The sequence below is a fragment of the Panthera tigris genome, chromosome A1 (assembly GCF_018350195.1).
Source record: "Panthera tigris isolate Pti1 chromosome A1, P.tigris_Pti1_mat1.1, whole genome shotgun sequence".
Classification (NCBI taxonomy): domain Eukaryota; kingdom Metazoa; phylum Chordata; class Mammalia; order Carnivora; family Felidae; genus Panthera; species Panthera tigris.
The window spans coordinates 9,763,611-9,787,930 of record NC_056660.1 but is presented as its reverse complement, the minus strand read 5'-3'; the positions used below and the strand labels follow the sequence as shown (position 1 = coordinate 9,787,930).

Genomic DNA, 24,320 nt, shown 5'->3' with positions numbered 1-24,320 from the left:
GAACAGAAGTATTATTAAACACCGTGGCTTGACCCCTCAGAGCTCATTGTTGAAACACCTTCCTGCAATGGCCTCAGTATAATTGATAAGAGAGGAGAGAAGGTGTAAGAGTGAGCCCGCTGGGGAAGGTAGGTGGTGACCTGGCATTTTACGGGACAGCTTTCTCCGTGTAAATGGCAATCCCTCGGAAGCCACACAGAAAATGCGAGATTCCTGCAATCTTCGGCCCAGACCCAACAACTCTTTAGCAGCGACAGAGTGGAGCCTTTATCAAAACCTCACTTTGAAAGAGAACGTTAGCCACTATACTTGGTGGCCGCAGGGAGCTGCACCGTAGTGTGGGAGAGGCCGGCTTGGGTGTCCTCCGTTCTACTGAGAAGAGACAGACGCCCGTGGAGGCAGTGTCCAGAGCTTGGACGCGTGGAGGCCAGTAGCTAGGGCGATCCAGATATGGTCTTGACACTCTTGAGTACTCTCTGAGTGCCTGGGGCACTCTGCCAGGTGTGATGTCACAAGACCGCTTAGGGGGCTCAGCACCAGCGAGATTTGTATATTCACCTTAATGAGATCTGATTCGTATGGGAAGTTTGGTTAAGTTTCAGGAGCTGCTTAGGGCCGTGTAGATAAGGAGCCTGACCCTCATAAAGAGGTTGCCTTTCTAATGCTCATCATAACTTAGAGATAATGCATCAGAGGCGAAGGCCAGTCCCTTTTTAAAGTACTCCCGTTGCAAACAGTGGCAACTTAGCTCAAACTAGCGTGGGCAAAAAGAAAAGGGGGGAAATGATTGGCTCAAAAAATCCAAGGAACCAAGCAACCAAAAGTTGAAAAGAACAGAGATGTGGCTGGGCCTTGGAGGTCAGGCATTCTCTCTCTCTCTCTCTCTCTCTCTCTCTCTCTCTCTCTCTCAAATAGAGTTCTCTCTCTCTTTCAGTCTCTCTCTTCCTCTCTCAACTTTCTCTTGGTTTGTCAGCTTTATTCTCTCTGCAGATCACTTTTCCCCACACTCTAAAGGACTGACTTCTCTCATCTGAATTCTTAGAACGATCTCACGGGCTCTGGGTAGTCACATATCATTCCTTGGACAACCAGATGGCAGGAAAACGAACGAACTGGTGGTTTCCATATCGTTCCCTAAAGAAAGATTGGGAGGGGTGGAGGCATGCCAGGTGTACGTAAACACTATCACACTGTGACTGTCGACTCCTTGTAATTCCAGATTGAAACACCCAGTTATCAAAGAAGTGTCTCTCTCATACAGCCTGGTGTCTTGAAGGCTCAGCCTAGTCTCCTTCCTGCTCAGGCGTTTGTGTTTCTGGCGTGTGAGTGTGTGTCCGCAGGCACACAACAAACAGCATCAACAGAGTCCAACGATGTCTTTGAAAATCATCCCAGCCTGGGCTCCTGCCTTCCAAGAAGGGCAACCTCTCCTCTTACTTCCCAAGCCTCCAGGGGCCCCGCAAGGTGGGAGTGGGGTGGGGTGGGGGTGTGGGGATTGGGGGGGGAGGGGGTTGGCGGTGGGGGTGGGTGATGCCCAGCCATCTCCCCTTTAGAAGAGAAGGCCCCGGTAGGAGTTCAGAAGCTGCACCCCCCCTCCCTCCCACGGGGGGCCAGCCACATCCGAGCTCCCCGGAGTCACCCTGGCAGCGTGAGCACGTGCCCATGGAGCGAGTTCACTTCACCCGGGAAGAGCGTTTTAATAGTCAGCCGAGATGGCCGTTAAATTACAGGGCGCGCATTAAGATTCCGGCTGCCGCCGCAGAGGAACACTTATCAGAGGTGAAGCCTCTGGAAATGCCATTCATCTCAATAGAGAGCTGCTGAGACAGAACAAAAAGACGAGGGGCGCCCAGGGAGCGGGGGAGGGGAGTGCACGGCCGGCTCTCCTTTCCCACTGTTAACGAGATGGTCCCCGGGTGGGCAGCCGGGCCTGGCGGGGCCCAGGCCAGACCGGGCACAGGCCCCGCGGCCCTGATCGGCCTGTGCTTTTGCTTCTCAACACAGCCCTCTGTGCACAGGTTACTCCTCCCATTGCCCAAAGGGCTAGAACAGAGGTTCAGAGAGGTTAAACTCCATGCCTAAGGACCCCCGTGTAGTAAAGGAGCAGGACCAGGATTCAAACCCAGGCTCCTCTAGCTTCAAAGGCTAGGTCCTCAACCGCTCTGAATGCTGCTTCTGGAACAGTTTTCAGAGTTTGGGACTCGCTGGTGCTTCTGCATCGGTGCTGGGCGGGCCCCTCAGAGGCTAGGGCATTCATTCATCAATGGCCCAAGGCCCCTAAAGAGAGATTTATTTTTTATTTTTTTAATGCTCAGTTTATTTTATTTTAGAGACACAGAGTGTGTGAGCACAGAGGGGGAGGGGCAGAGACAGAGGGACACAGAATCCGAAGCAGGCTCCAGGCTCCGAGCTGTCAGCACAGAGCCCGACGCGGGGCTCGAACTCACAGACTGCAGGATCATGGCCTGAGCCGAAGTCAGAGGCTTCGCCAGTGGAGCCACCCAGGCGCCCCAAGAAAGATTTTTTTAAAAGGAAGGAAAGGAAAACAAATACACGTCACAGGAAATAACATATTCCCCAGACACCCCACTGTTGTAAGGGTAGTTTAACTAGAACTATCCCACGGCTCTGAGCTATGAGCCCAGCCCTCTGCTCCCAGATCCCTGCTCCCAGCACCCCCGTGATCATGCCTGTGCTGCACTTACAGCGTGTGACAGGTTAGTTAGACAAATGTGCTGGGAGAAGGGAAGGATAATTAGCACATTCATTAATTAGAGTACTGCTGGTAGTTTGACTGTGAAGGACAACCATTTGTCAACAGAGATCAGGACAGCTGGGGCCACGCAGCCACTCAGGGGGGCAGCAATTCAGAGAAGGCAGTGGCACTGACCAGCTGCTATAAAAAACATGGGAGCTGCTCAGACACTTAGCGTCAACAGGCTTCCGTCACCATGGCAACATGGGGCCACTTCCTAGGCTGTCAAGCAACAACATTCACATATCCTTCATCTCACCTCCAGTACATGTTGCCGTTCCATGATATCTCTTCCCTTCACTTTCCAGACAGGGTGGCCCTCCGTGTTCACCAGGACGAAGACTTCCCTGTACATACGTGCTGGGAGCGAGGCAGCGGGCACAGAATTCTCCCGGGCTGGGGCCATCGACTCTAGCTGGGACGTAGAGATATAGCCCAGGCCCACGGGCGCACACTGTAGAGGGGTACAAAGCAGTTCCTTTAATTTCAGCTATTCTAAAAACTATTCAGACCACATTGATCTGAAAGATAGGTGATATCAACAAAGACCAGGCCATGGTGCGTTCTAGATAACACACATCAATAGTCTCCAGGAGAACCAAATCAGCCTGGCTAAAGTTGTCAAGTCTCCTTCCCCAGCCACTATCAGATGGTCTTTCTTTACATGAACAAACAGCCCATGGTCCTGACTTGAATTGAATTAAACAGAGATGAGCCTTCATGCCAATAAATAGATGAGGAAACTGAGGGATAGTGAATTGGCCATAACCTCAGTCCTACTGACTAAATCGCACACACGCCCAGGGCATTGAGCTAGGTGCTTTACAAATGAAAATGACATTCACAGATACGATCTCTGTGTCCTAGAGTCTCAAGCTATAAGCTGATAATACCAGCGCAAAGAAACGAATAGAAGCTGAAGTCTGCAGACTGTAAGAAACCGAGGTGGCATCCAGGAAATGTCTTCCCTCCCGTATCACAAACACACAAAACGCAGTGTGTGGCTATGAGCTTGTGGCAAGATTAAGTCACCCATAAGAGCAGAAAACATCATACGTGTGTCGTACAAAAGCAGTATCTTGTGTGGGTTCCTTTCCCCAGCTATCAGCTTGTCTTACAGGCTCTCTATGGAAAGGAGGTCAGTAGTGGGCATGACCAGATGTGGACGCATTCAGTTCTAATAGAAATAAAAAATTGTGAGGCTCATATACGCCCAGTTAATTTTTGACAGAGTAATTCAATGAGGAAAGGAATGTCTTTCAAACAAAGGGTGCTAGAACAATTGGCCATTCATGGGGGGGAAAAAATGAACCTTGACCCTTACACCCAAATCGCACATGTATAACTAGAAATGGGTCTTCAACCCAAACCTAAAAACGAAAACTGCAAAGCTTCTGGAAGAAAAACATAAAAGGAAGTCTTTGTGACAGTAGGGAGGGCAAAGTGGTTTGTCTTTCATTTTTTAAAATTTTTCTTTCATTTATTTTTCATTTTATTTCTTTCATTTATTTTTCATTTTTTCATTTTTTTATTTTTTCTTTCATTTTTTCATTCTGTGTACAGTTGACATACAACATTACATGAGTTTCAGGTATACAACATGGTGATTCAACTTGTCTGTATGTTATCCTGTGCTCACCACAAGTGAAGCTGCCATCTGTCACCAGACAATGCTATTACAATGCCATGGACTAGATTCCCTAGGCTGTAAAAAGTTGTCGTTGTTTTTTAAAGACACAAAAAGTCTGAGCTGGGTAAAGAAAAACATCAAAATTTAAAACATTTGTGCTTCAAAAGACACCATTCAGAGAATAAGAGGGCAAGCCACAGACAGGGAGAAAATATTTGTAATACATAAACTTGATGAAGGATGTAGTCTCTCCAGAATATATAAAGAACTTATTCCCAGCCAGTGATAAGAAGATGAACAATCCCCGTTTTTTAAAAAAAAAAAAAAAAAAAAAAAAAAAATGGGTAAATGACTTGAACAGACATGTCACAAAAGAAGATCTACAAATGGCCGATAAGCGCGTGAAAAGATGTTCGGTGTCATTAGTCATCGGGAAACGCAAAGTAAAAGATCCCACCATAAACCTTCTGGAATGGTTACCAAGGACGTGGGGCAAATGGGACTTTAACCCATTTCTGGTCAGAGCGGAAAGTGGTAAATGTAAAAAACAGGGCGAAATACAAATAAAAACGCTTCGGAAAAAGTTTGGTAGTTTCTTAAAAAGCTAAATCCACATTTACTCTATGACCTGGCAGTCCCTTGTCAGATATTTGTCCAAAAGGGATGAAAACACGTGTCTTGTCGCAGTCGGGGTTTCACCAGAGAAGCAGAGCTGCTGGAAGATTATGTACGTGTTTATGTATTTATATTTATACATATAATCCATACACGTATATGCATGTGTCATAGGGATCCGAGCTTACACAACTGTCTATGTGAATGTATTTGTTTTCTAGGGTCGCTGTAAAGAAATTTAAGACAATAGAAACCTATCGGGACACAGTTCTGGAGAGTAGAAGAAATCCAAAATCAAGGTGCTGGCGGGGCCATCGGCTTCTGAAACCTATAAGGGGAAGGTCCCTCTCTGCTCCCCCCAGCTTCTGGTGGTGGCCAAGAGTCCTTGGTGTCCATTAGCTTGCAGCTGCAGCCCTTCAGTCTCTGTACCTGTCACTACCTAGTGCTCACCCCTTAGGTCTCTGTCTTCACATGGCCATCTTCTCATGAGGACAACAGTATGTTGGATCAAAAGTCCACCCTACCCCAGTGTGACCTTTCTTAATTCATTATATTTGCAACGACCCCATTGCCAAGCAGGGTCACATTCTGAGGTACGGGAGGTTAGGACTTCAACAGGTCTTTTGGGGGACACAGTTCAACCCTTAACTGTGCAGCTTCTGTTCTCCACTTGGTGGGGAACAAGTGGTTCTCCATTTGGTGCTGGAGCCTCAAATCCAAAAGGGCAAGCCGACAGGCAAACAGGGGCAGGTAGGGAGGTACATGAAGCGGGGGAAGCAAGAACTGGACAGACGCTAAAATCTGTGAGGAAACCACGAGGACAGGCTGGAGCCCATATCTTTCACACACCGACTTTAAGCCCAAACCTCAATGACTGCGGCTTTCTGCCGGAGAATCTGGCAGCCTCGTCACAGTCCAGTCACAGAAGCTGAAGGAGTTCCTAGAACAAGCTGGAAGAACTGAGGGCCCAGCCAACTGCCCTAAGTCAACTGGTTGAGCCAGCAGATAGGCAAGAATGTGTGTGCCAGAGAGCCATGTGCCCTGCCTAACTGCTAAGCATAAAAAGATGGCTGCTGGTTCGCGTCTACCTTCCAAACTCGTGTCAAATGCCTCCTGTAGTCCACACTAACCCAGAACTATGCAGGGAGATGAGAGGAGGGTGGGAGTCAACTTCTGCCAACCGCCTGTGCGTGTTGATATTTTGACCTCCTCCCACGAATCATGAATGTTCTTAATGGCATCTAGAACAGTGAATCCTTTCCAGAAGATTTTCAATGGACTTTTCCCGGATCCATCAGAGAAATCACTATTTATGGCAGCTCTAGCCTTACAAGATGTATTTCTTAAGACTCCTAAGTCAAAATTACTTCTCGATCCATGAGCTACAGAATGGATGTTGCATTAGCATGCCTGAAAACAGCATTAATCCAAAAAAAATATATTAATCTCCTTGTACAACTCCTTCAGAGCTCTTGAGTGACAGGTGAATTGTCAATGAGCAGAATTGTTGGAAAGTATCTCTTTTTCTGACCAGAAGATCTCAACAGTAGCTTCAAATATTCAGTAAGCCATGTTGTAAACAGATGTGCTGTCTTCCAGGCTTCACTGATCCACTGATAGAGCACAGACAGAGCAGATTTAGCATAGTTCTTAAGGGCCCCAGGATTTTTGGAATGGACAATGTGCGTTGACTTCAGCTTCAAGTGATCAGCTGCACTGGCCCCTAACGAGAGAGTCAGCCTGTCCTTTGAAGCTTTGAAGCCAGGCATTGGCTTCTCCTCTCCAGCTCTGAAAGTCCTCGGTGGCATCTTCTTCCAACAGAAGGCACTTTGGCCTACACTGAAAGTCTGTTCTGGAGTGTAGCCACCTTCGTGAATTCTCTTCGGCAGATCTTCTGGAGAACTTGCTGTAGCTTCTACACGAGTGCTTACACATTCACCTTGTACTTTCACGTTACGGAGACGGCCTCTTTCCTTAAACCTCACGAACCCACCTCCGCTGGTTTTAAACTCGAGTGGCTTCCTTACCTCTCTCTGCTTTCATAGCGTTACAGAGAGCTAAGCCTTGCTCTGGATCGGGCTTTGGCTTCAGGGAATGCTGTGGCTGGTTTGGCCTTCTATCCAGACCGCTCAGACTTCCTCCACATCAGCAATAAGGCTGCTTCACTTTCTTATCTGTGTGGTCACTAGAGCCGCACTTTTAAGGGCCTACAATAACTTTCTTTTTTCATTCGCAACTCGGCTGCCGGTTGGGCCCAAGAGACCTCGCTTTCAGCCTGTCTCGGCTTTCAACACACGTTTCTCACGAAGCTGCATCATTTCTAGCTTTTCATTTAAGGTGAGAGACATACGACTCTTCCTTCCATTTGAGCACTTAAAGGCCGCTGTCGGGTGACTCATTGGCCTTATTTCAATATCGTTGCGTCTCAGGGCACAGGGAGGCCTGAGGAGAGGGAGAGAGACAGGGACGGTTGGTTAGGGGAGCAGTCAGAACACACACATCTATCCATTCGTTTCACCTTCTTATATCAGCGTGGTTCCCGGCACCCCAAAAACAATGACCATAATAACATCAAAGAACCCTAATCGCAGATCACCGTAAAAAATGGGATAATAATGAAGAAGTTTAAAATATCATGAGAGGAGCGCCTGGGCGGCTCAGTCAGCTGAACACCCGACTTCGGTTCAGGTCATGATCTCGCAGCTCTTGAGTTCGAGCCCCGTGTCGGGCTCTGTGCTGCCAGCTCAGAGCCTGGAGCCTGCTTTGGATTCTGTGTGTGTGCGTGTGTGTGTGTGTGTGTGTGTGTGTGTGTGTGTGTCTGCCCCTCCCCTGCTCACACTCTGTCTCTCTCTCTCAAAATAAACATTAAAATAATTTTTTCATCAAAATAAAATAATAAAATACGATGAGAACTACCAGAATGTGACACAGAGACACTAAGTGAGCAAAAATGGCCCCCATAGCCTTGCTCTATGCAGGGTTGACAAATCTTCAACCTGTACATCTACGTTAAAACCTGAAGGATGAGTAGGAATCAGCTCAGCAGAGACAGGAGGAAAGAGGAAATGATGTGTTCAAAGATCCCGAGCAGGAGAAAGGTCACAAGGCAGCTGAGGAACTGAAACGCTCGGCATTTAGCTGGAAACTAGATTGAGGAGATGGGAGGGGACGGGCCTGGGGAACCACTTCACCGAGGGCCTCGCCAGTGCGGCCAGGAGTTTCAAAACGATCTTGGGAACAGAGAGAAGCCACTCCAGGACTTTAAGGGGAGTTGTCTCGAAACAGGATGGGCATTTGCCATCAGCTGAGCAGGGTGGAGACGGGGGAGAGCAGCTGGGAGGCCGCGCCAGAGGTCTATGGAGAAAAGGGGATGAGTTAGACTTGGCGTGGTGGCAGTGACCTTGGGCAGAAGTTGGTGGGTTGGAGGACTGTTTCTTGAGGAGTAACCGCAAGGGTTAGCGAGGGATGAGGGATAAAAGGAAGAGGGGTCAAGGGTGATTCTCAGAGGTCTGACAACCTTCCAGATGAGTCTTGGTGTAATTCCCTCGAGACTCTTCATTATCATTGCCCTTGCAGCCCTTTGCTGGGGGGGGGGGGGAACGTGTGGGCACACAGCCGAAGTTCCCGGTGCCACGTTGACTCGGGCTACCGTCGAGTGAATGCTTGATAAGCACCCTAGCTCGCACACAGTCGCGTGGCAACACGACAGTGAGGTGGCAATATTAGACCTGCTGCGGACGTGCGTGTATTAAAAACGAACGCCCGTCTTCCGTGGTCTCGGATAGCAAAGGACCAGAGGGAGGCGTGTGCGGCCGGCAGAAGGAGGGGGGGGGCATGTAGAGTAGACTCAGTGAAGGGTCCACGAACCCTGTGCCGTGACCGAGAATGGAATTACAAGCTTCATTTCCCCCCAAGTACGTGGCCACAGGGGGTTCCCAGCTCGAGATGAGGGGTGGAGCATCCGCACAGAATTCCCATCCCTGCGACCACAGCGCCCGCAGAGAAGTGGAGGGACAAATTAGAAAAGCGGCTCTAATCCCAGGAGGGTGCCCTCGGGCGGCAGACGGGTCCTCGTCCTCCGCAGAGAGCAGGGAGAGGCGAGGAGAAGTCCTGTGGGGGTTGCTCGGCCTTATTTTATTGACAGAAATGATGCAACAGGCAAGGAAAGAGAATACTCAGATCAAATGACGGGGCATTTAAAGATTCAGAAGTTAAACTTCTTCCCCCAGCAAAATTAGCCTGACCACAGTACCAGAATATATATAGCATTAGAGTGTTTTTGTTCCTGTTTTCCTTTTGAATAAACCAGCCGAAAACATTATTGTTTGCGGTGCTAAATGGATTTCATAACCAATACAGGATGTGGCTAAATTCATATTACTGTGATAATTTTAATTGAATTTCCTGACTCTTACATGCTTAATTGTCAACTTTTAGCACTGCATTAAACATAAGTTTCCAACGTTATTAATATGAAATGCTCACATTCCCTTAAGACCGTGATTATATTTTGCTTATCATTCCTGCATGTTGTATTAAGTCTATTTAAAATATGTCCCGAGAGACCCTTATATGTTTACTGCATTAGAAGAAAAACAGATGTTCTCACATATCCTGATAGATATTGCAATTTACATTGTATATGAAGGTTGCTGAGAACCACTTGAGGTTTTTTTTTTCAGTCGGCCAGAGGGCTTAAGGTTTAAGTAATCCACAGTATCCGATAGTGTGTGACACTATAAAATGCAAAACAAATGCCAGTCACACTTTCCAAATGCAAACACACATTTTAAAAGTATCCTTGGAAAGAGGGAAAAAGGAGCATTTGAACCACAGCCTCGTTGTCCTCAGGCTGTGTTTGAATTACATGCACAAGTGAGCACTTGCCTCAAGTTTACCTGCAGAACTGCCCCAACTGTCCCTCCTCACTCACGTGGAACTTGTCCATGAACCCCACTTGTCCAGCACACGCCGCGAAGTCCGACATAGCAAAGGCAACCCTGAGCAGCTCAAACAGATTTAACGGAGACTATTCACTAAACAAAACAGCATTTGATTCTCTGAACTGCCCTAAGAAGCCTGGTCATTTTATACAGGATCGTAACAAGCTTAGTCGTCTGAAGTCCATACTTCCAGCAAGAGAATCAAAAGCTAGAATAAGGAGACAGGTGAGTGACAATGTGGGAATATTTATCGAATGCAGCTAAATGCAAGCACTCTTACACACGTTACTTTATTTAGACCTTAAAACAACCCTATGCAGAGGTATTGTTGTCCCCTTATCCAGAGAAGAACACTGAGACTGAGGGGTCACCCGGTAAACAGGAGGTGAAACTGAAGTCCCAGTCAAGGTTGCTTTGGCTTCGGAGAATCATAACAACGTAATTGCTAACAGGTTGCGGCTGCCTTTTCCCCTGCACGGCGCCGCCGACAGAGAAGCATCCAGGTTCCCGAGCGAGCCCGGATGCACGTGGAGATGTTCTGCACGCCCACTGCCTGAGAAGGCAGCACCACCTTCACCTTGGCCAGGGCACTGTGGCACAGCCGTATTCCTCACAGCAGAGAATCTTCCCAGTAGCAAAAGGTAACAGAGATCAGGTGCGGTAAATACACCAGGCACGGTACCAGGTGGCTCGTACTCAACGTCTCCAAAGTCCCTATGATGACTGCCCTCATTTGCAGATGAGGAGAGTGAAGCTCAGAGAACCCCAGCAACTTGTCCGTGGTCACACAGCAAGTTCGAGCGCGGTACTTAAGGCCATACTTGTCAGTCTCCAAAGCCAGTGAGACCTAGGTGTTTCATGGAGGCCCCGGGGGGCTTAGGCAACCGGTCATGGGCGCACGTCGACCTGGAGAAGGAGCAAGGTGGCGAGCCCAAGGACCAGGACAGCCCTCCTATACCTTGCGACATGCCATAGCCAGTTGAGAAACGATCTGACCTCAGAAGGGCCCCCGCCCCCGCCAAGGGCTAATCTCTTACGACCTTGACAGACGCTCAAAAGGGGGAGCACGGCACAAGACTGCAGTGAGTAGCAAGACAGAAGCCAAGAACGGCGTTGCTCACTTAGTAAAATGAACACTTTGGCAAGCCCTGAGTTTCCCAACAGGAACCAGAGACCGTAAGCTAAGTGGAGACGTTCTGCCAAATGCCCAGGGCCCGTTGGCAGGCGGTCGTCTAAGAGGCCACAAGAAGTCCCCCAACGGAACCACCTGCCAATGTTTCCCACGTCTAGGGTCCTCCCCTCTGGCGCGGCCACGAGAGCCCGACAGCGGACTGCACACCACGTGCTGGTCCCCGGAGCACCCCTTGGGCTCCCGGGCAGCTGGCAGCCTGGCAGGGGTCCCCCCCCCCCTGACAAGCCCCCTGCCAGCCGCTGCCTCTCGGGCAGGAGCCAGGGGAGGAGGGAGAGCGGGGCAGAACGAGTGCAGCCTGCGGAAGGCGATCACTCACACACGACCATGACGAAGCGCTCACCCCCCTGGTTTCCGCACCTGTGGATGTCTCCCTCTCCTTGCCCTCCCCCTCCCCCTGCACAGCAAAGGCCTTTCTGTGAGGAGGGAAGGAGCCCTTCTCTGCCCAGGTGTCTTTCTCAGGAGAGAGGAAAAGGGGTCCTCTGGCCTCTCCCTCCAGAGGAACGGAGACATATTCTAAGCCCTTCATGAATCTCAGAACACGCGGCTCAGGTTTTTTCTGTTAAGGTTAGTACATCCATCACTTATCCTAATGCTTATTCAGCATCCCTTTAGAAAGAGCCAGGGCTGGGAGTTCCCTCGACAAAGTAGCTTTCAGGGACTCGCCATTATTTAGTGCAAGGCAAGTAAGAATCCCTTAGCTGTTGATTAGGAGTGCGACCCCAGGATGCAGATTTATGGAACAAGACTGGAGAAGAAATTTGGTTCAGAAAGTAGGTGGAGTTGGACGCACATCCCAGGACCTTCGCGCTTCTGGGAGCCGTCGGCTCTTAAAACCACTGCCTGTGCCCGAGAACTCAGGTGGGTTTGTAGGGGGGCACGTAGAAGATGCCTCCAACACACACACACACACACACCCACGCACACATGCACACATGCACAACGAGCACCTCAGAGACAGCCAACATCTTCTATGTTCCCAAGGCTCCCCAGGGGGCCTAAAGATTTCCCAAATTCAGAGGTTTTCAGATTTTTCCCGTGCATTCCATGAGCGCTGCGGTTAAATGCCAGCATTTTTTGCTTCTGTTGACTTCCCGGAGTTGTGCGAGGTCCTGTTTGCAGTGACAACTCTACAGAGCTCTAGCAAGATCATCCAGCTGTGTCGGAACGCCCCCTTGGCACGGGGCTCGGGGGTGGGAGGGGAGAGAGGGGCAGAGGTGGGGGTGGGGAAATCAGGCCCTGCAGAGCCCCCACAGTGGGAGCGGGTGCCCCTTCAGCCTCACCTCTGCCAGAGCTGTGGCACCTCCACTTCCCTAGTCCCATGTGCCGGGAAGCGATTTCTGTTCCTTTCCTGGGTGCCTCATGCCTCATCAGCCTCACCAGACAAAACACACTTCAGATGAGGATGGGGGTTGGTACAGTCTTCTGACTGTGGGGTCAGAGGCAGTGCAAGGAGAGGACCCGAAGTTGCAATGTTATCTCACTTACTCATTTCCTTGTACCCTGCAGAGAGGAAGGCTCATAGGTTCAGGTCCACAGAAGGACAAGTGTCCCACGTGGACACTTCCTCTTTTCAAACGTCTGTGTCACCCCCTCTTAATCTGTCTCCTACTCTACCCTCGCAGCCCGGTGTCCTCGCCCCTTCCCCTCTTTAGAAAGCTAATCCTCCCCATCCACCATTTCCAGCCCTTCAACCCCCGCCCCTTCCACCATCCTGCATCCCCAGAAAGTGCTCCTTCTTATGTCTTGGGAAGTCCAGCTTCTCAGGCTTTGCTCAGATGCACAACCTCTCTTCTGCTCAGCTTTTGCCAATTTAGGAGTGGAGAAAATGAGATGCAGCAAAGAAGATGTGTGGGCTCTTATGCCCAGGCATGGCTGGAGGCAAGTTGGCTTAGGCACATCCAGGACCGGGACCCAAAACTCCCGACGATGCTCCCTGCCTACAGTTCTGTGTCTTTGCGAGCCGGCTTCTTCCCCTCCGGCTGGATTGGGCTCTAATTCAAGGGCAATGGTGGTGGTGGGTGTTTCACTCCACTTCAGAGTCCCCAACAATGAGAGCTACGACAGACAGTATCCGTTGTAATCTGGAGTAGCAACCCAGTCTGGCTTGACTTGAGGCAAATGTGTTCTTCCTGTTAGCATGGCTTTGTTCCTGGACCTTGCAGAATAAAAAATCCTGGCACCTTGGTCCTGGCCCACCTTACAAACTCCATGACATGTCTTAGCAGCTGTTACTGGTTGAATTGCATCCTCCGAAAGATACGCTCAAGTCCTAATGCCTGCAGCCTCAGAATGTGATCTGATTTGCAAAAAGGGTCACTGCAGATGTAGTTATTTAAGTTAGGATGAGATCATCCTGGGGTCAGGGGGGCCGTTTTCCAACATGACTGGTGTCTTATAAGAAGACAGACACTCGGGGCGGGGGACGGGGGGGGTGACAACAGAGGCACATGTGACAATGGAGGCACAGATTGGAGTGATGGATCTACAAGCCAAGGTTTGCAGGCAATGCCAGGAGTTGAGAGAAAATCATGGAAAAGATTCTCTCCTGGAGCCTTCAGAGAGAGCATGGCCTGCCAACATGTCCATTTGGGACTTCTAGCCTCCAGAATGAATTCCTGTTGTGTGAGGCCTCCCAGTTTATTGTACGTTGTTATGACAGCTCTAGGAAATGAATACAGCAGTAAATACGGTTGTTCCAACTCGAGTCGACTCTTAACGGTCACTAGCTATCACTGCGACAGGAGATACTTGTGCCTCAGTTCACCCCACCAAATGGAAAACTGTTTGAGTCGAGGCCTGCTAGGCACTTGCCTATCCCTCAAATCAATTTCTTCAAAGAACAAGGATAGGTTAATATTAAAGGCTAAACGAATTACTCAATAGCAGGCAGTATAGACGGACTTACGGGATCTCAAGGCAAGAAATTGTGCAATATCCATGCCGGGAACTTGAGCAGTGCCTGCTGTGGGACAAGGTAATACAGTCTGTCACTAAGTGCACGAAGAGTAGGTTCTGAACAGAAGTGGCTGTTGTTCTCCCCGACATCTCTAGGATCCAAACATTTGCCATCATGCTTTCTCTGTCTTTAAGTTTTTAAGACATAGATTCGGTTAAGATATTAATGAGGCGGTTACCTTTCAAAGAGTCAAAACTTGCAAATGTAATTGGTGCAGCCACTCTGGAAAACAGTGTGGAGTTTCCTCAAAAAATTAAAAATAGACCTACCCTATGACCCAGCAATAGCACTGCTAGGAATTTACCCAAGGGATACAGGAGTACTGATGCATAGGGGCACTTGTACTCCAATGTTTATAGCGGCGCTCTCAACAATAGCCAAATTATGGAAAGAGCCTAAATGTCCATCAACTGATGAATGGATAAAGAAATTGTGGTTTCTATACACAATGGAGTACTACGTGGCAATGAGAAAGAACGAAATATGGCCCTTTGTAGCAACGTGGATGGAACTGGAGAGTGTGATGCTAAGTGAAATAAGCCATACAGAGAAAGACAGATACCACATGGTTTCACTCTTATGTGGATCCTGAGAAACTTAACAGAAACCCATGGGGGAGGGGAAGGAAAAATAAAAAAAAGGTTAGAGTGGGAGAGAGCCAAAGCGTAAGAGACTCTTAAAAACTGAGAACAAACTGAGGGTTGATGGGGGGTGGGAGGGAGGGGAGGGTGGGTGATGGGTATTGAGGAGGGCACCTTTGGGGATGAGCACTGGGTGTTGTATGGAAACCAATTTGACAATAAATTTCATATATTGAAAAAAAAAACCTTGCAAATGTAATTAATGACCTGAATAAGACAGTGCTGCTTCTATTGCAAATAGGGGCGGCCTTGTGGAAGGAAGTTTGAAAAACTCCGTTCATGAATCTTATGCCCTCCTGTGTACCCCTTACCAGGTTGAGAAGCCATGAAATAAACATATATATAATAACTTATATATGTATAATATTATATATATAAGTAAACATATATATAATAACTTATATATATTATATATATACACACACACACATATATATACATATATATATATATACACATATACATATATACATATGTATATATATATTCTGGATGTTTCTTTGTCCTCACTCTCTTTTTAAAAGTTTTCCATGTTTACTTATTTTTGAGAAAAAGAGAGAGACAGAGCGCAAGCAGGGGAGGGGCAGAGAGAGAGGGAGACACGGAATCCTAAGCAGGCTCCAGGTTCTGAGCTGTCAGCACAGAACTCGATGCGGGGCTCAAACAGGCCATGAGATCATGACCTGAGCTGAAGTCAGGCGCTTAACCGACTTAGCCACCCAGGCACCCCTGTCCTCACTCTTTATTTTTCCCCCAAGACGTTTTTAGGTGATTTTTTTTTTAATTTTTTTTTTTTAACGTTTATTTATTTTTGAGACAGAGAGAGACAGAGCATGAACGGGGGAGGGTCAGAGAGAGAGGGAGACACAGAATCTGAAACAGGCTCCAGGCTCTGAGCAGTCAGCACAGAGCCCGACGCGGGGCTCGAACTCACGGACCGCGAGATCGTGACCTGAGCCTAAGTCAGACGCTTAACCGACTGAGCCACCCAGGCGCCCCTCCCCCAAGACGTTTTGTAGCACTCTCCTGGTTTGTGAGATTGACCTACATCCAGCTGCAAGGGTGGGTTCTGATTTGTCCAAAGTGATAGGTGCGATCACTCCCCTTCTGCCGCAGAGGTGGGCACACTAATGTAGTCGTCGCACAGCGTGAAAATATTCCTCTCCCTGGTCTCCATTGCCACTAGGGGGTGGCCATGTGATCGGCTCTGAGATGTGAACAGAGTCCTGATTGGGGCCTCCAGAAGGTTTTTATGATGGTTTGGTTATTTGGGTTTGGGATTTTTTTTTCTTCGATTATAAAGGGGCAGACTCAGCAGCGTGCTGAGTCTTAACGTGTCTGTCCTCTTCTTCCTGCCAGAGGCCAGAATGGGACGCCATTGACGAAGCAGCCATCTTGCTTCCAGGAAAACAAAATCCGCTCAAAGAAGACGGTGGAGCAGAGAGCCAGAAGGAACCTGGCTCTGCGAAGACAACTCCCTTGAGCAGCTTGACCAGCCCGGGTCCACCTACCTCTGGAAACAAACTGAAAACCCTATCTGAATCAAGAAGGTGGAAACTGGCATAAGTGAGAGTAGACAAGTAGATCAATAGAACAAAACAGAGAGCCCAGAAATAGATCCATGCTGGCCATACAATTAAAACCTGATCTACTGAAGTTCATCAAAATTTAAAGTTTCCACTCATCAAAGACATTAAGAATATGAGAAGGCAAACCACAAACTGAGAGGAAATATTCACAACACATTTATCTGGCAAAGAGCTTGTATCCACAATATACACACCGCTGTAAATTAAAAAGAAAAGAAAACAAAGGGAAATGCAACCCAGGGTTTTTAAAGAATGAGCTAAAGACTTCAAAGGGCACGTCACAGTGAAAGCTGCAGAAATGACCAAAGAGCGCATGGAAAGGCATGTAGTCACAACCACGTGATCTTTCACGTCCGCCAGGATGGCCAAAACGTTTAAAACTGGCAACACTTCTGTCCGCGAGCATGCGGGGCAACGGAACGCTCACACGTTGCCGTTCAAATTATCGTGGGCATTTGGAAAAACCGATGGGCAGTTTCCCGAAATATTAAATATGCACCTAGTTATTACCCAACCATTTTCCTTCTGGCTATTTGCCCCAGAAAAGTGAAAACTTAAAAGACGTATACAAGAATGTTTTTAAATGCTTTATTCACAACAGGCAAAAACTGAAAACGGCCCGAATGTGTACCAACCAAAGAATGGGTACAAAAAGTGTGGCATGTTTATTCACTAGAATACTACTTAGCAATGAAAAGGAAAGAACTACTAGAACTTTCAACCACGTGGATGAATACTATGAATATTACGTTGAATCAAAGGAGTCAGACACAAAGGGATACATTCGGTATTGTTCTATTTATATGAAGTTCTAGAAGCAGGCACAACTAAGCCATGGTAAGAGAAATCACAACAGTGGCTGCCTAGGGGAAGGGGTCAGGATTCACAAGAAAGGGACATAGGATCGTTTCCTAGGGTGATAAACATGTTTTATATATCAGTGGGGTGGTTTCATAAACTATATAGGACCTTTGCCAAAACTCACTGAACAGTACACTGAAAATTTGTGGATTTACATCATGTAAGTATCTCAAAAACAAAACTAACCTAAACTAAGCAAAAAACCTTATTTGGTTAAGTCCCCGCAGTCGTGTTTCTTTTAATGTGGCTAATGCCATCCATCCTGATTCAGGAAGGAAAACCTGGAGCAAAAAATATAAAGATAATAACAGGAAAAATGAAGAATCGACAGCAGGCGGTGTGGTACGCAGCACACCTCCGTCCACAAGTCCTTAAATCATGTCAAAGCGTGTAAAATTAATTGCATTCCTCATATAGTTTAATGGAGTTTCTCGTGTAGGTGGGTCAGCTTTGTGTACCAGTCATGTTGCATGGAAATAGGACACATATGGTTATTCCTGAGGGGAAGCTCAGGCCCAGGGGAAGGTGGGCTACCAGATGTTCCTGACATCCTGGGACCAGCTTTAAAAACACAGCTGCAGGGGTGCCTGGGGCTCAGTTGGCTAAGCCTCCGACTTTGGCTCAGGAAACGATCTCACGGCTCTCGAGTTCAAGTCCTGCATCGACTCTGTGCTGACAGCTCAGAGGCTGGAGTCTGCTTCGGATTCTCTGTCTCCCTCTCTCTCTGTCCCTCCCCTGCTTGCTCTCTCTCTCTCTCTCTTTCTCTCTCAAAAGTAACCATTAAAAAAAACAATAACTCACTGCTGGAAAACTGGGTGTGTGAACCAAACGTACCCAAATCTTTGAAGTTCCAAGAGACCCAAACTAGAATAGGAGTCAGGTTTGCCAAGGGAGGAGAGGGGGCGTATCCTTGGTGCTTGGACTCCTTCTGAGGTCCCGCTGGTGGTTCTGTCCCCATCCTGCACCCTGGTATCCAACCCAGCCACATAGGTGGTGAGTTGGTATTAGCTCAAAGCAGTTTTCAAGGCAGTAGTGGCCCTTCCGTGGAAGATCTCCTCCCTTGCCCATTTATCACTACCCAACAGACATAGTCTTGTCCTCCGGCTCCAGGGCAAGCGTTCTCCCCAAATCCTCCCCTATCCCCCCGCTGAGGCCCCAGAAAGAAAATCCTGCAGTTGTCCATCTGCAGCACATCCCTCAAACCAAGAAAGTGGCCCTGCCTGTCCCCTGCAGCTTTGCTGGCAGTCCTGCTTTGAGCTGCCGCTACACCTTTGTTGAGACACGGCACGGAGATGTCACCCGGTCTCCACGGGACACCAGCGCTTCGTTCCGTACTAAAACCACCCTTTCGTCTTTTCCATCGGTCTGCAACCACTTTTAAAACACCACTGGAGGGGGCATCTGGGTGGCTCGGTCGGTGAAGCGTCTGACCCTTGACTTCAGCTCAGGTCAGGAGCTCATGGGTTTTGAGCTCTGGCCCCGCACTGGGTTCCAGGCACTGACCGTGTGGAGCCTGCTTGGGATTTTCTCTCTCTCTCTCTCTCTCTCTCTCTGCCCCTCCCCTGCTTGTGCTCTCTCTCTCTGTCTCAAAATAAATAAATAAACTTTAAAAAAAAAATGATAAAATAAAATAAAATGCCACTTAGCATCAAAACACATTTGTGGATATGGGTCCTGAGGGGTGAGGTAGTACTCCTACATAAGGGGTCAATCAGCACCGAATATGCTTATTCCAACCCGTTTAGACGATCATAAACTCTAAAAAGCACAATTTCTAAAATCCTGGCAGAGAACTCTTACAACTCTGGGGAACAGTCCGGTGTGTTCTCGGTGCCCCCCCTCCCCGCCGCCAGCCTTGGCCTGGGGCTGCAGACCCCATCGGAGAAACCCCTCACCCTCTCTCACGTTTCCCTCGATGCTTTTCTGGCTCTGCCTCAGATCTGACTCCATGGGATGCAACAGCACGTGTGACGAGTCCCAGGGGGTTTTCACACAGGCCTGTCCTAGGATTACTATAAAAGCGATATTTATGTCCTGGTGGTTTTCTAAGGTCACCTGGCCAGGTATTACCTTCAGACTTGATGTAGCTGTCATAGAAGGAAATTGCAGGAGAAGCTTCCTGCCTCTTGGGCTTTATTCCCAGGCTTCCTTACTTTTCAGCTTCTGACGTGCACTGACGTCGTTAGGCCTCAAGAGCAGGACAGAAGGGAGCGGGGTGGAGGCCTTTGTGCCCAACCCGCGGCCTGCCTTCCTCTCCCCTAGCAGACTGCCAGACTGTCGCCTGTCAGGCCCCGCTGAAGCTCCCGCCTGCGTGGGTCCCTGGCTGTCAGCTGGAGGAGAAGTTCCAGGAAGTGGATGTTGTTTTTCAGGCTCAGAAAGGCCACATGCTAAAAATATCGATGGCAGAGGCTGTCACCAGGGAACACTTGGCAGTGAGGAAGATGTGCTGTGAAATGGAACAGCCTCGTCCTTCGGGGAGAGGTTTCTCGACCGGCCCGATCTGTGAAGGAGCCTTGGTGGCCAGCCCTCCGCGGAGCTCTGAACACAGGGAGCTCTCCTCGCCAGGAGATAGACACCCCCACTTCTTGACTCCTACCCACGCGGGCTCCCTTCTGTGTTTCCTCTTCGGGTAAATGAGATCATGGCTCCCCCGTGTTCCTGAGCTCAAAACCCAGGAGTCACCTTCGTGACTTCTTCGCCTTCACCCCCCTGCGTTGACGTGCCGTTCTCCGGTCCCCCGGCGGTGCCTCTGCTTCCGCTCTCTCATTACCTCTCGTCTGGACGACTGCGGTGGCCTCTTACATTTTCTTGCTGCTCCGGCACTCCTTTTGCCAACTTAGGTCACACACATCCTCACAATCATCATCATCTTTTACGCCTTTAAGAAAACATCGCCGCCATTGCATACCAGTATGGCGCCTTGAAAAGGAAGGCTCTTCCCAAACTCTTCTCCAAGCCTTCGTTTCTGTACGTGTGTCTATTGCTGTCTATGAAACGACTCCCAAAACCAAAGCCTTAAAGCATCAAGAGAACACCTACTGTCTCTCAGTCACCGTGGGTCAGAAAATCAGGAGCGTCTTAGCTGAGCGGTTCTGGCTCAAGGTCTCGCCTAAGTTCCAGTCAGGGTATCAGCTGGGACTGCGGTCACCTGGAGCTCTGACCCAGTTCTAGCGGATCAGCTTCCAAGAAGGCTGGTTCACACAGACAGCAGGAGCAGGTTGGCGCTGGCTCATGGCGGGAGGCTTCCGTTCCTTCCCCACGCGGGTCTATCCCTAGGCTGCTGGGTGTCGTCACCACAAGGCAGCTAGCTTCCCCCACAGCAGGCAGTCCACAGAACAGCAAGGGAAGTGGCGACATCTTCTGTGGCACAGTCTTAGAAGTCACACACCATCACTTCCACCACGTTCCGTTGGTCACACAGACCACCCCTGAGACAATGCTGGGAGGACTACAAAAGAACATGAATAGCAGGCGTTGAGGATCATTGGGCGCCATCTTGGAGACAGTTTTCCACCTTGACCCTCACCGTCTCCTCCTACACACCCTGAACTGCAGTCGAACAAATGGTCCTCCTCCCGTTTCTACCTGACAAAATCCTACCTGTCCAACCAGGACTCACACGGCCATGAAGTCCTCCCAGATCCCACAGGCTTTAATAAATTCCTCCCCTCCTGGTCCACTTAGCATTAGCATTTCTTTTCTTTTCTCTTCGCTTTTCTTCTCTTCTCTTTTCTTTTCTTTCCTCTTCTTTTTTTTTTTTTTTTTTTTTTTTTTTTTTGAGAGAGAGAGAGAGGGAGAAAATGAGAGGGGAGAGGCAGAGGGAGAGAGAGAGGGAGAAAATCTCAAGCAGAAAATCTTAAGGTGTGACTTCCACACCTAGCACGGAGCCCAATCCCAAGACCCTGGGATCATGACCTGAGCCAAAATCAAGAGTCAGACGCGTAACTGACTGAGCCACTCAGGCACCCCCCACTTTTCTTTTTTTTTTTTTAGCACTTAGCATTTCGACCTCTATGGTAGTGCTTATCACATTCTGCCTTGTGTTACAATTGGGTACAAATGTAACTAACTACCTCTGAAAACCCCTGAAAGAAAGGACCCATGATCTATTCTCTTGTTCACCCAGTCCTTGGGAAAGTACTTACAGAAGTAGATGCTGTATATGGGTTTATTGAATTGAATGTGTCCTCCTTCCTGTCAGGGTTACTGGTTGGGTTAAATCCTACAAGAGAAGAGAATATTTCACTTAGCATCATACTATGTGCCTACTATGTGCTAGCTTTTGGGGATAAACATGGTCCTTGCTGCCACAGTGTCTCAGCCTAGTGAAACATTTGTAAATTCTCATGAATGACCAGACAAATGGAGCCACATTCAAAATTCTCTACTCCGTCAACTCAGCACATTGGAATATTCGAGAATATTCCTAATTTTTGAAAAATATTTTACCTGGAAGATTTTGTGGCCCAATCTTTCCGCTTTATCCTCAGCTTTTTAATGATGGTTCCTACTCATTCATTCATTCATTCACCTACCTAATCAGCCATTCATACATTCAACAAACACTCGCTGAGCAAGCCACTGTGGGTATTTAAAGATAAACGAGATGAAGTGTCTCCTTTTAAGATTTTTGAAATCCAGCAGAGGAGACAAACAGGTACACAAAGCACTATAACACAACCAACCGTTAGCACAGGAAAGGGAGGAGCATGACAGCAACAGATTTCAAGGGCAATTCAGAAGATGCTCTCCAGCCTGCACGGTGAGGGGGCGGAACCCCCGCGTCTGCTGTAGAAGCTGCTGAGGGCAACATTAACCTCCTCAAGCTACATCAGAGACGAACAGCTGTGTCTTTTTTGTCCAGAAAGATCTGGACCCCCTCCCCTGGTCCCCAGAATGAAACCTCACCGCCAACCTCTCCCTCTTTCTACTCAAGGCGTTGAGAGCCAACAAGGGAAACAGGAACAGGACTGTCAATTAAGATCAAGTTCAAGTTCGCCAGGTGAGCCTTCTCAGCAGCATCCCTCCCTGGGTAAATGGATCAGTCCTCACCTGAGTACTGTCCTTCCCCGCTCTGAAGCGGCCTGGAGAGGACAGGCATACCAATGATTCAATACTAGTGACTCTATGAATCGAGAACCTGCCGACGGTCCAAGAAGGGAAAAAATAAATACATGCTCATATATTAATTCCTAGAAAATCGGTACTATTTCTATAGTTACCGTATTTATTTTTTTTTTTTGAATCATGAATAAGAATACCTGGGCGGTCCCATTGTTTGCTACATGAATCCAATAATGGGATGGAATATTTTATTTCATTGTTTTCCTGGAACCCTGGGACATATGATTGCTAAAACAAACCTCATAAATGCTCATTTATTTTTAATGCATTTATTTTAATGCATGCAAGACATATCATACACATAAAAAGGATTTATAAGACATATGCACATTTTAAAGCTTAATAAAATGAACACCGGGTACCCACCACCCCACTCAAGAAATATATGTCAGTTGATTATTAATAATAAGAGCTAATATTTTCTAAGCACTTATTATGTGCCAGACACTGTTCTAAGCACTTTACATATATTATCTGATGGATTTTCACAACAACCTTATATGTTAAGCATCACTATTATCATTTCATAAATGGAATAACAAGCCTCCGTGTGGGAGCTTGCCCTAGGACACACAGATAATAAGTGGTCGAGCTGGGGTAGAAACCTAGACAGTCTGCCTCTAGAGCCCATACTTTATTATTTTTTTTTAATATTTATTTATTTTGGGGAGAGCACAAGCCGGGGAGGGGCACAGAGAGGGGGACAGAGTATCCAAAGAGGGCTCTGGGCTGCAGGCTGATAGCAATGAGCCCAATGCAGGGCTCGAACTCATGAACCTCGAGATCATGACCTGAGCCAAAGTCAGACGCTCAACCGACGGAGCCACCCGGGTACCCCCAGAGCCCACACTTTAAATCACTACACTATACAGAGGCCCTTGGCTGTACAGGATATTGGGACAAATTGACCATAAGATGAAACGTGTATGCAAACCAAATGTCTCTACTGACTCCTACTCTTACATGGAGGGTGAGTTGGGGGGCAGAAGCCTTCCTAACCACAACAAACAAAAAACTCCTGAGCCCCAGGCTATCGTTGCCAAACAGCAGCAGATTTAAAAGATGTAAAGGCAGAAACAACAGGGCAAAAGGTATAATGATTTTAAAAAATCCTATTACCCGCACCTACAGACACATATACCTCATGGTTATTTTGCATTAAATGCAAACTTTATCCTGAAACAGCCAAACATGATGTTAGAGCTTCAATGATCATGGGAATTTTTGATTCCACAAATAACAATTAAGGGGAAGATGGTTTCAATTGATATATTCATCTTAATCTCAATAGGGCGGCATGCAAGGGCCATGACTTTTTTTTTTTTTTTCCAAATGTCCGAAATCAGAGTATTGGTGGGAATCAAAGATCTTTTTATTTTTTTTTAAACTCTTTTTAACATTTATTTATTTTTGAGACAGAGAGAGACAGAGCGTGAACAGGGGAGGGTCAGAGAGAGAGGGAGACACAGAATCTGAAACAGGCTCCGGGCTCTGAGTGGTCAGCACAGAGCCCGACGTGGGGCTCGAACTCACGGACCACGAGATCATGACCTGAGCCGGTCAGACGCTTAACCGACTAAGCCACCCAGGCGCCCCTCAAAGATCTTTTTAAATGACCAAGCTTTAGGGGTGCCTGGGTGGCTCAGTCGGTTGAGCGTCCGACTTCGGCTCAGGTCATGAACTCACGGTTTGTGGGTTTGAGCCCCGTGTCGGGCTCTGTGCCGACAGCTCGGAGCCTGGAGCCTGCTTCCGATTCTGTGTCTCCCTCGCTCTCTGCCCCTCCCCCGCTCATGTTCTGTCTCTCTCTCTCTCTCTCTCTCTCTCTGCCAAAAATAAATAAACATTTTAAAAAATTAGTTAATTAAAAAAAAAAAAAAAAAAAAAAACAAGAAAAAGACCGAGCTTTAGAATGCCAGACAAAACGCCAGGAAGGTCTGGCTGAGGTTGTGCGTCTGTGCAAGGCGTCCGGGGCAGAGAAAGAGCCTGCTGCAGAGCCTGGTGGGCGAGGTCCGTC

At 48.1% G+C, this 24,320-nt stretch overlaps 1 long non-coding RNA gene across 2 annotated transcripts in view; it reads right to left on the bottom strand.

Moving 5' to 3' along the window:
• Nucleotides 1-4,711: 4,711 nt before the first annotated feature.
• The window catches only part of LOC122240551, a 38,267-nt gene continuing 18,658 nt past the window's right edge, over nt 4,712-24,320 (bottom strand). For both annotated transcript variants that reach the window (XR_006220368.1, XR_006220354.1), the window contains 3 exons: nt 21,328-21,404; nt 19,078-20,630; nt 4,712-7,442 (listed from right to left, as the gene is read on the bottom strand). This is a non-coding gene — a long non-coding RNA (uncharacterized LOC122240551). The remainder of the gene's footprint in view (nt 7,443-19,077; nt 20,631-21,327; nt 21,405-24,320) is intronic.